Source organism: Heteronotia binoei, chromosome 21 (assembly GCF_032191835.1).
Source record: "Heteronotia binoei isolate CCM8104 ecotype False Entrance Well chromosome 21, APGP_CSIRO_Hbin_v1, whole genome shotgun sequence".
In the NCBI taxonomy this organism is placed as follows: Eukaryota; Metazoa; Chordata; class Lepidosauria; order Squamata; family Gekkonidae; genus Heteronotia; species Heteronotia binoei.
In genome coordinates this window covers 33,694,307-33,706,397 of record NC_083243.1, presented here as the reverse complement: position 1 = coordinate 33,706,397, position 12,091 = coordinate 33,694,307, and positions in this window count along the sequence as shown.

The following is a 12,091-nucleotide window of genomic DNA, read 5'->3' as shown; positions in this document are numbered from 1 at the left end:
AAATTTTTTGCCACAAAAACATGGCTGCACCCTAAACTAGGATTTGTACCTAGCTGTGGTCAAAGGTTCAGGTAGTCAAAGGCTGTATTGACACATTGTTGGATATTGAGCTCCCATTGTGTGATATAACAATTATTGTCAATTGGATTTGCCTGCATGGACAGGACCATCTGGTTTGCAAGCAATTGCTAAAGCACAACAATAGCACAATAACCAGCAATGTGGATGCAGCCAGAAATGCCACTAACAACAATGAAGAGCCATCCCCTTAGTACAGGTTCCTGCCGTCCTATGCCTTCTGCTGCCTGCTGTCCCCATTGCCCCCTGCGTGAACTTCCCAACTCAAAGAAACACATTTCATATCAATAACCCATGTTGTTTTAACTGTTCTAAAGAATCTACTGTGCTAACGGGTTTTTAGTGTCCATACAATTTTGATGTTATCTACCCTGAGCCCACTTGCAGCAAGGGTGGAATATAAATCCAACATTTAAAAAAAAACCCAAACATTCATTCATTCATTCATTCATTTAATATCCTGCCCACCAAACAAGCAGGATCAGGGTGGGTTACTGCTCACATAACTTGTGACAATAAGACTATACATAAGAGAATATAAGAGAAGCCATGTTGGATCAGGCCAATGGCCCATCCAGTCCAACACTCTGTGTCACACAGTGACCATAAGTGCCATCAGGAGGTCCATCAATGACACTAGAAGCCCTTCTACTGTTGCCCCCACCCCAAGCACCAAGAATACCTGTGGCTAATAGCCACTGATGGACTTCTGCTCTGTATGTTGATCCAATCCCCTCTTGAAGCTATCTATGCTTGTAGCTGCCACCACCTCCTGTGGCAGTGAATTCCATGTGTTAATCATCCTTTGGGTGATACAATATCACAATTTTCACATAAATTAGAAAGATTAAAAGTTAGGATGGTAATAAGATCAGCATAAGACATTGCTTTGGTAGCAGTGCTATGATGAACCCTTCTGAGCAGTGCCAATGACATTGGTCACCAACTGCAAAGCCAGGGCTGTTCAGTATTATGTAGGTGCCTTGCCTGTTGGGATTTCTGCGAGATCTGGAACAATGGCAAACCTTTGGGTAACAACACTGGAACGGAACAGTCCATTTCATCACAACCTTTGCAATACCCCCACTTGGTTTTGAGAGACAGAAGGCAGGTGAACTTTCCCTGGTTGGCAGCGGCACCGCTTCGGTGCACAAGTTAGTAAGTTTGCTGCAGTCCTCTGCCAATCCTCCTTGTGTGGTTTTAGTGCCTTCTGAACTGCCCTGGGAACTCACCCTCCCCGCAAGATCTCTTGCTCAGCCCCTTCATCTGTAACCTTTCTGCAAGTAAATGCTAATTGAAAAAGAAGAAACACCACTAATCTTGGAATTTAAATGCATTTAACAAAACCAATCTCAATCTAAATTGTTGTTTCGCCATTCCCTTTTCCCCAACAGATGTTGAGAAACTGCAATTCCTATTAAGAACACTTGACTGTTTACTCAGCAAGACAACTCCAGGCTCCGGCTGCATCAATCTAAATGCGTTTCAAGACGTCAGGCCGTGAAAAAGTCATGACTGTTTCTTGGTTATTTTTAAATGAAATCTTCCCATAAAAGAATGGCTGGAGATTTTTTTCCCCCCTGCAAAACAAATCCTTTTTCACTTTGTCATCCTTCTCTGTGTCACCATTGTGTTTATTTTTAAATACTGACACCAAGCATAGAATGACATGTCCAATTTTAACCTTACCCCCATGTATTTATTTCCTTTCCATATTCAATGAGTTGTATTTCCCCTCAGTTTTATTTGTTAGTAACTTGTTACATTTAAAAATGCCCTTTCTCTAGTGAACTTAGGGTGGGACTTCACCCTTACAGCATCCTTGTAAAGCAGAGAGAGAGACAGACAGAGAGAACACTCCTGAGACATCTTAGACATTTTGAAGAATGCCCTTCATCTATGTAAATTAGGCAGAGAGAGCTGGGGATCTCCTGGAATTACAGTTAATCTCCTGTCTGCATGGATCAGTTCCCCTGGATAAACTTGAAAAGTGGAGTCTTGTACCCCATTGAGCTCCCTGTTCTCCTCAGACTCCCCCCCCCCGTCCCCCAAGCTCTAGAAGTTTCTCAGTCTGGAGCTGGCAACTGAACCTCTTTACCCCCTACTGGTGGCTGGGGGTGGGCCCAAGTGAATCCATGAAGCTGCCTTATGGTAGCCCTCTGCAGATGACAGGTGTACACATTGACTCACTGCTTGAGGAGGGAAAGCAGACATGGGCATGCTTGCCTCACTACATGGCTCTGTGGAATGGCTGAGAACAGAAGAAGAAGAATTGCAGATTTATACCCTACCCTTCTCCCTGAATCAGAGACTTAGAGCAGCTTACAATCTCCTATGTCTTCCCCCCCCCCCCACAACAGCCACCCTGTGAGGTGGGTGGGGCTGAGAGGGCTCTCACAGCACCTGCCCTTTCAAGGACATCTCCTGTGATAGCTCTGGCTAACCCAAGGTCGTTCCAGAAGGTGCAGGTGGAGGAGTGGGGAACCAAACCCGGTTCTCCCAGATAAGAGTCCACACACTTAACCACTACACCAAACTGGCTCTCCAGAGAATGTAAGAGCATAAGAGAAGCCATGTTGGATTAGGCCAATGGCCCATCCAGTCCATCTCTGTGTCACACAGTGGCCATAAAACCAGGTGCCATCAGGAGGTCCATCAATGGGACCAGGACACTAGAAGCCGTCCTATTGTTGCCACTCCCCACAAACACCAAGAATACAGAGAGTTCCATCAATACCCTGTGGCTAATAGCCACTAATGCTCTGCTCTGTATGTTTAGATACATACAGCGATTCATCTGCATGGTGTGAGCATGTGGAGAACGTGCCTGGATGTACACCATGTCCTTGTGATTAGTGAGGCTGCTTTCTGAATGTTGCTGATGATGGGGAAGAGGTGTGGCATGGACACTTACTCTGTGCATTTGTGGCCTGCAGATGACTCAGCAATCACAAGGAAGTGGGGCAGGGTCAATGGGCTCATGTCTCCTCTCCTCCCTGCACATGGATTGGTCACCCAAATAGGGCTACTAAACTGGTCCATCATGATCACTATTGTCTACTCTGACTGGCAGCAGCTCTCCAGGGTCTCAAGCAGAGGTCTTTTGTATCACTTCCTTCCTGGAGATGCCAGGGACTAAACTTGAGAAAGTCCATTTCCAGACCACACAAGAAACCCCAAAGAACCATCACTTAACACATTAGCCATCCCAAGTGAATAGAGTACTATGGAGATCCTGCTATACTCCTTCTCAGACATGATACCAAGGAGTAAACATGGGCTCGCTGCTGTCTCCCAACCTGACAGCTACTACAAAAGCCTGAGGGCACAAGTTATTTCTAGGTCTGAGATGCTTTAAAGGTGGATGGGCTGAAACTATAATAAAAATGTAAATACTAACAGTGAGCAAGTATTGCAGAGTACTACTACCACTGCTGCTACCACCACCTCCAGCACCAGTAGTACTACTAATATTGACCCCAGCAGCAGTAACAGTACTAGAAACAGCAGTATTTTAAATATGTTGCTAATTATACAGACACCTTACTAGGTGCATATTTAAATACATGTAGGTGCAAATGGCTAAGGGAGCCTGTATGCGGGTAGTTCTAAGAGGGGAAGCTGTTTCAGGTGTGCAGTGCCCATAGGTGGAATTAAAGCTTGGAGCCCTAAAGATTCTTACCGGGGGAGTGAGGACAATGCGACATCGCAGAGCTGGAAATAGTACAGAAGAGGGCAACCGAGATGATTAGGGGTTTGAAGCACCTTTCTGAAGCATAGGCAGCTTCAAGAGGGGATTGGATAAACATCTGGAACAGAGGTCCATCAGTGGCTATTAGCCACAGCTTATCATTGAAACTCTGTGTCTGGGGCAGTGATTCTCTGTATTCTTGGTGCTTGTGGGGGGTCACAGTGGGAGGGCTTCTAGTGTCCTGGCTCTACTGATGGACCTCCTGATGGCACCTGGGGTTTTTTGACCACTGTGACACAGAGTGTTGGACTGAATTGGCCATTGACCTGATCCAACATGGCTTCTCTTATGTTCTTATGTCTGGGGCAGTGATGCTCTGTATTCTTGGTGCTTGTGGAGGGTCACAGTGGGAGGGCTTCTTGTGTCCTGGCTCCACTGATGGACCTCCTGATGGCATCTGTTTTTTTTTTTTGCCACTGTGTGACACAGAGTGTTGGACTGAATGGGCCATTGGCCTGATCCAACATGGCTTCTCTTATGTTCTAGGTGGGAAATGTTAGCTTGGATAGAAACTCAAGCTAAATCATACCCAATTGACTCACAGTAGATAGATATTACATTTCAAGGTCCATCTGAATCTTAGCAGCTTTAAACTTAAATTGTAACAAATAGTTTTGTTGTAAATGGAAATAAATCTGTAATCCATGTGCACAGTGGTTCCAAATACTTATATAATTAATATATTTCAATATTAATCTAGATTTCCATCACCACTACTTACTCTGGTAGATATCTACTTTCCATATTGTGCAGACAGAAGACTGAAGTTATATGATAATGACTTTCATATCACAAAACCCTTTCATTCCAAGGGGTTTTTTTTAGTTCCTTTAACAAAAAGAGTATAACATTTCCCTTAGGAGTGAAATTGTCTAGACCAGAAGGTAATTGCAATCCAGCCCCATCAATTTCATCCTTCCACCAACAACTGTAACACTGGAGAAGAGAATGTAATTAAGTCTTCCTCCTTACAGCGAGATTCCCTTCCATTATCTGTGTTCAAATTATCAAATGCCATCAGTGGACCAAAGCTAGTGCCATATAAGTTGTACAATGGGAAGTTCTGTGAACTGAAATGACCATATGTACACAGCCAAACCCTTATCTAGAGAAGTTTCCCAGGTCCAGGTACCATACATGCTCCATCCTCTTGAAGACACTTGAGTTTCAAATTCTGTGACTTGCTTCACGATGACTGACCAGATGTGAAGTGCAACTGTTGCAAACTGTGCCTGATTTAGGGAATCCCAAACCTATTCTTGCAATTGTCATCAGTGAAAACCTTTTTGATAAGGGCCTTGCAGCTCAGTATCTTCCTGTATCCCAGTTCTTTCTATTCATTGTTTTGAGAACTCTGGATGCTACTTCGGGAATGCAGGGATTCTGCACTTAAGAGTTTGGAATCCACATGCTGGCTTACAAAACTGGAGACTTTGAAAAGTAAGCAGGCCTTTCCAAATGAATGAACATTAATGGTCCATATCAAAGCATTCTCTATGCTGGAAGGCAACAAAAGCCAATGAAATGAACTCTCACAGCATGTAACCAGCTGGACTGTTTTAAAGAAACCAGGTTTAGGGTTTGCTTTTGGAGTATAACAAGAGTGTTTGATCTTGGGGCAAAGAAAGGATGCTGAGAGCTATTCAGGGATCTCCGTTCACTTAAAGTGGGCTTGTACTGCAGATTCCCTCAAGTGTTGTTGGCAGTGGGGGACACACCAGACAGCTAATAGCAGCATTTTGGGGGTGGATCATGCTCTAGATTGCATATGGTCACTGCTTTTTTGTAGCAGGAACTCCTTTGCATATTAGGCCACACCCCTTTTATGTAGCCAGTCCATTGAGAGCTTGCAGTGGGCCCTGTAATAAGATCCCTGTAAGCTCTTGAAGGATTGGCTACATAAGTGAGATGTGGCCTAATATGCAAAGAAGTTCCTACTACAAAAAAAGCTCTTGCCTATGATAGTCTCTTAAATTTTAACTCACTCAGTCAAACCACCTTTCCCTTTCCTGGTGTTCAAGATAACCTAAGTTTATAATGCCAGTACATAACAAGTATATAAGAAGAGATTGAAGAAGAGAATAAATTGGATTTATGCCTTTACTACTCAAAAAAGTCTCAGAGTGGTTTACAATCTCTTTTCCCTTCCTCACCCCAAAATACACAACCTGAGAGACAGGTGGGACTGAGAGCTCTTTCCAGACCTGCTCTTGAGAGAACAGCTCTGAGAGAACTGTGACTTACCCAAGGCCACTCAGCAGCTGCATAGGAGGAGTGGGGAATCAAACCCGGTTCTGCCAGATTAGAGCCTGCACACTTAACCACTACACCAAACTGGCTCTGAGTTGACCCCAGAGCAGTGTTTCCATGGGCACAGTGGTTTCTGCCCACAGGATTCAACATCTCACCTTTATCTTCCCATTGCATCCCCATGTTCTACCTATGGGAGTTTCCCGTCCCCTAGGAACAGCATTTCAGGAGACCTCTGTAGTGCTTGAGAATGACAATTTGCATATTTCTTGAGGGTTTTACACCGGATCAAATTTGCTTGAGTGCCATTTCTCACTGCATAAGCTGAAGGGTGCTGTTGTCCATGTCTCTATTTGAAATGGAACAGAAGGCTCCCCAGAGGTGGAGACAAAGGAGAAAATGAGGCTTGGCACTTCTTGCCAAAGTTTTCTGGGCAGGCTAGAATAAATGAAGCCAGAAGCAACACTCGCTGAGTTTGGAACCACACCTTTATCTTGGAATCACCCGGAATCCTGGCAACCAGAGCAACTATTCCTAGTGTAGCTCACACTGGGGAAAAATGCTTAAATATGCAGAGCAGCTATTAAGAGTCATCCTGGTGGAGTGGTTAGTGTTTAATTCCTCACTCTGGTGTAGCATCGTATAGTGGTTAAGAGCAGCGAACTCTGATCTTGAGAACAGGGTTTGATTCATCACTCCTCCTCCACATGAAGGGCTTCTAGTGTCCTGGCCCCACTGGCGGACCTCTTGATGGAACTTGGGTTTTTTGTCCACTGTGTGACACAGAGTGTTGGACTGGATGGGCCATTGGCCTGATCCAACATGGCTTCTCTTATGTTCTTATGTGAAGCCAGCTGGGTGACCTGCAGTCAGTCACAGTTTTCTCAGAGCTCTCTCGGCCCCACCTGCCTTACAGGGTGTCTGTTGTGGAGAGAGGAAGGGAAGGCAATTGTAAGCCCCTTTGAGATTCCTTCAGATAGAGAAAAGTGGGGTATAAAAACCTACTCTTCCTCTTCTTCTGCTGCTTTGGAAGCTCATTGGGTGACCTTGGGTCTATCCTACCACATAGTCTTCTTGTTGTGAGGCTAAAATGGAGAAGGAGATAATGATGGTGCAAGTTAGGTTGGGTTCCCACTGGGTAGAAAGGTGGGGTGTAAAGCTCTAATTGAATAATTAACTTTGATTAACCTGCTATCTGCTATCTTATATCTTCCTTTTGTGTTACAGGAACAATGACATACTCATTCCTTTAACTTCCTGGTTTACTATTGACTGGACAAGTGGCAGAGTAATTGAAAGCATAATGATCACCATAGTTTATGGACTGATGGTCTGTACTTCCTTCATTAGACAGTAGTCAGACAAGGGCTGGACATGGCTCCGATGTTTTCTGTCTTAACTGTCGCTTGCTTGCTTTATAACTGGTGTGATTATTTTGTTAGGGTTTTTCCTCTCCCTCATTTAAAAAAAAGCAAAACCCCCAAAAGTTAGTTTACAGCGTATTAACTTAGATTGCCATGAATAGCTCCTGTGGGTTTTTCTACTGAAACAAAGAGCAAGATAACTGATTTCTCAAGACCAATCTGGAAGACTTTAAAACACATTAATAGCTATCAGTGAAACAGCAGGAGAAGCAAGAGCCCATTAAAAAAAAAACCCTCTCTTTGCTTCTGAAGTTCTTTATGTACTCATTCATTCATCCATCTATCTATTCATCCATCTACTCATTCATTCATCCATCTATCTATTTTTCTCTTGGTAGATTTTTCAAGCCAATAGGTACTCAAAATGCAACTTTTTCGGTGCACTCTGTAGAGTTTGGACTTCTCTCTGAACAATAACCTCTGTCACTACTAAGCTGCCTGGAAAATTTTTGATTTTGTTTAAAGTTTGAGATCTTTCATAATTTAAAGAAAACTTCAAAAAAAAAAAACCGGTTGCCATGAATGCTTGTAGGCACTAGGGATGGGCATGAACAGGCTGACAAACTAAAGTTTGTCACAAATTTTGGCTAGTTCATGATTCATGAAGTGATGTTCACAAACTGAAGAACTGAAGTTACATGATTTTTGGTACAGTTCATTAAGCATCCAGAGGACAATGGCTCAGAGCCATTTAAACCAAACAGCTAAGCAGCTATCTCTGCTTTCTGCCACCCATGAAAAATGTGGAGAGCAGAAAGCAGGGGTTTAAATTTTAAATGGCTCACAAACTGATATAAACCAGGTCGGTTTACGAACCAGCCTCTGTTCATATGGGTGCATGGTGCAGCCATGAACCACAAACCACACCACAAAAATGTGGCTTGTACTTACCCCTAGTAAACACATAGTTTGGAATCCTGTCCTTCATTGCTAAGGGTCACACCATGAAGTATTTTTATGGTTTCCCTTTAAGCCAAAGATGCTCTTAAGTGAACGGGGTTGGAAAAAACAAATGGCAGAAAGAGTTACCCCCTTTTCTCAGAGTCTTATTCCTAATCTCGCTTTCTCTTATTCCACTTTTGAATGAAGACAAACACACACACACGTAAACACAAACACAGAATCTCCTTGCATCTCATCTAGTTGCCTTCTAAGATATTCTCAGTGGCTAAAAGTCTCTCCGCACATAGACAACCTCATTGTACATGAAAGACACAAGCACATTCTAAATAAACTCCTCATTTTATGTTGTTGCTGTTTAAACTTATGGGAATTTAAGAAAGCAGCATGGCATGGATTAAAAAAGGAGATATGTCTGCTTACCAACTGGATAGCACTTTTAACTGCTAAAACAGCACCGAGAAAGTCCTCTGAGAATCATCCTTCCCCACTAGCACCTTTTCTGTTCTCTACAGTGATCAGAGGTTCTCCTATGGATGTTCAGTACAATATTCTTCATTCCAACTGGTCAAGGCTTCAATGTCCTAGTACACTACCAACTTCCCATTCTCCAGTCATGATTCTTTATGCTAACCACTAATAAGCCCCACGGAGACTAGAAAGAGTCAGAGATCCACAGCTGCTGTTGTGGAAAGTGCTCTCAGTTTACAATCAATGTATGGTGACTCTATGGTTTTCAAAGTAAAAGAATGAACAGAGGTGGTTTGCCATTGCCTGCCTCTCCATAGCAACCCTCTTGATGGTCTCCCATCCATGCACTAACCAGGGCTGACCCCGTTTAGTTTTTGAGGTCTGACAAGAATGAGCAGGGCTGTTTTTGTAGCAGGAACTCTTTTGCATATTAGGCCACACACTAGTGCTGTAGCCAATCCTCCTGGAGTTTACAATAGTCCCTGTACTAAGAACCCTGTATGCTCTTGGAAGTTTGGCTACATCAGGGGTGTGTGGCCTAATATGCAAAAAAGTTCCTGCAACAAAAAAGCCATGAAAATGGGCCAGCCTGGGCCATGAAATAAGGGTCCATAGTTGTTAGTGTGAAGGTATTTTAGCACCTTTATTCATAGGAGGCTTAATTTCACTTCTCTGGCCATCTACCTCCATAAATTGAGCAGGGGATGAATTCTTTGGAAACAAACTCCTTTTAAGAAATGTTTGGGAATGGGTTGCTTGACCTTCTTGTTGGCTGATAACAGACAGGCGTTTTAAGCTGCCCCGGGGATGGGAGGCAGGCAGATCAAAAAAGCATGCACATCTGCCTGCTGTCTCCATCCTGACTGCAGCCTGCCCAGGGCCAGATCGAAGCCGCCTCAGAAAGGCACCATTTACAAAGCACTACTTGGTGCTTGTGGGGGTGGGGGGCAACAGTGGGAGGGCTTCTAGTGTCCTGACCTCACTGGTGGACCTCTTGATGGTGCCTGCTTTTTTGGCCACTGTGTGACACAGAGGGTTGGACTGGATGGGCCATTGGTCTGATTCAGCATGGCTTCTCCTATGTTCTTAATTTCTGAGGTGGCTTCGAGGTGCTTCCCTGGCCATCAGGAAGGCTGTGACTGAGAGGCACAAGAGTGCTCTAGAAACTCCTTCAGGGCACACACAGCCCGTCCTTCTTTGTGGGGAGGGCCACGTGCCATCTGGAGGCTTCCTGCCTGCTCCTTTTCTGGCTGGCTCTCTTTGGGGCAGCTTGATGCCACCCTGAGCCGGTCGTCTGTAATCACCCATTGTGTCTCATTTAATGTGTGGACCAAGATTAAACTTTTGTGTAGAAATAGAAGCACCACAACATGGCACCAGTTTTATAAAAAGGAAATCACTGACTTCTAATTACAAATAAAATTAATTTTCTTGTGTATGAAACTGGTGCCCGTAGCTAGTATTTGCCATAAATTTGTGATCAAGACTTGTTATCAAGCTAGACTTTTTGACAAACAATTTTAAAAATGTTGAACAAAGCAGGAGTCAAGTTTCACTTTTAAGACCAACCAATTTTTATTTAGAATGTAAGCTTTCATGTACTCTTAAGCACACTTCATCAGACAAGGAATCCAGCACAGTGAGCAAAAAAAAAGGTGACAGTGTTGAACAATCTAAAGTACTCCACAAGTCAAGGTAATAAGTTTCCTATAAATGTTTGTTTGTGAGCCCTGACCTGGAATAGACACACACTGGCTGCTCAGTCAGAACAAAACAAGAGTAGTTTCTCCATTCCTTTGCGCAGCCCAATCCTCTTAGCAGGTTTCCTTGGAAGCAAGTGCCACAGTGCTAAACTGCCCTCTGCCTGACCTCTCAAGAAAAATTCCTGGTTATGTAGTAAAGGCTTGCTCAAGCCCATGAGGAGGAGAGGAAGGGAAATAGCTGTACTCTTCCTCTTCCTGCTGTAAGAAAGACTGTGCTGTTCCCTCAGGCACAGCCAATGTCTGTGGACTAAACCCAACTCTGCTGGGCTGGTTGGGCCCTTCCATGCTTTGGGCTGGGCAGCTCCTGTTGCAGAATGCTCAATGATGCCCATCATCATCAAACAGACTTAAATGGCACAAAGTGATCTCAGGCTCTCTGAATCTTCCCACCAGGTTGAATCCAACCATGCTTCAAGGAGTCTTCCTCCAGCCTCCCTTCAACAGATTAGCTACTTAAGTTGGAGTAAGGATATTTGGGTTAGAGAAGGGGTTCCCAACCTTTTTGAATTTGTGGTTAGGTTTGGAATTTTGATACAGCATGGTGGGTACAGCAACAAAATGGCTGCCACAGGAAGTGGAGTCAGCCACAAAATGATCGCCACAGCTTAACTTCAGTAACACAGCGCAGATCTGGCAGCTGCTGCCAAAGGAACATTTAAGGAAAGATCTGCAAAGACAATCAAATCTCCAATAGTCCATCAGAAGCCTTGTTGGGTGAAAGGCCTACCTGGTCGCACTCACTTCCTTAAAACACTTGGTGGGTGCCAGAAAAAAGATATTAGCAGGTATGGTGGCACCCATGGGCACTATATTGGGGACTGCTGGGGTAAAGGTTGGCTTCAAAAGTTGCGCAAAGGAATGGCAAGACAGGGGTAGGTTCCACCTCATTAGTCCTCTCCAATATATTTATGGACAGGTTGCCACTTCATTAGAATGTATTGCTATGCCTACTACCAGTTTTGATTTCATCTTTTTTTGCTAAACGGAGGAGTCTAAGTGGATACAGCTTGGATGTCTGACAGAGACGACAGTAGCAGAACGGCATACTTTCCAGTGTCATTGGCAATTCAATCAGGATGGAACTTTCCCTTGAAAGAAGGACAGTGATCTTTTTCACAAACACCGTCCTTTGTCCTGAGGCACACAAAATCCCCAAATCCCTAAAATATTTTATCTAAAGATAAGATAATTTTCTCACCAGCCCAAGCTTGAAGGGAAAATATATATCTATATCTATATCAGATGAAGCTGGAAAAGTCCTGTTGCTCAGGGAGAAGGTAAATTAAAGGTTTCTATCTTATCTCTATTTCAATTAAAATTTGATTTTTTTGGTCCCTGGCAGTGCAGACAGTTGAAGTCTTGGAAAGCGGAAACATACTCATAGGTGTATGAAAAAAGAATCTTTAATGGTAGAGATGTATACATTTGATCTATGCAGATTTTCATGTGGGGTG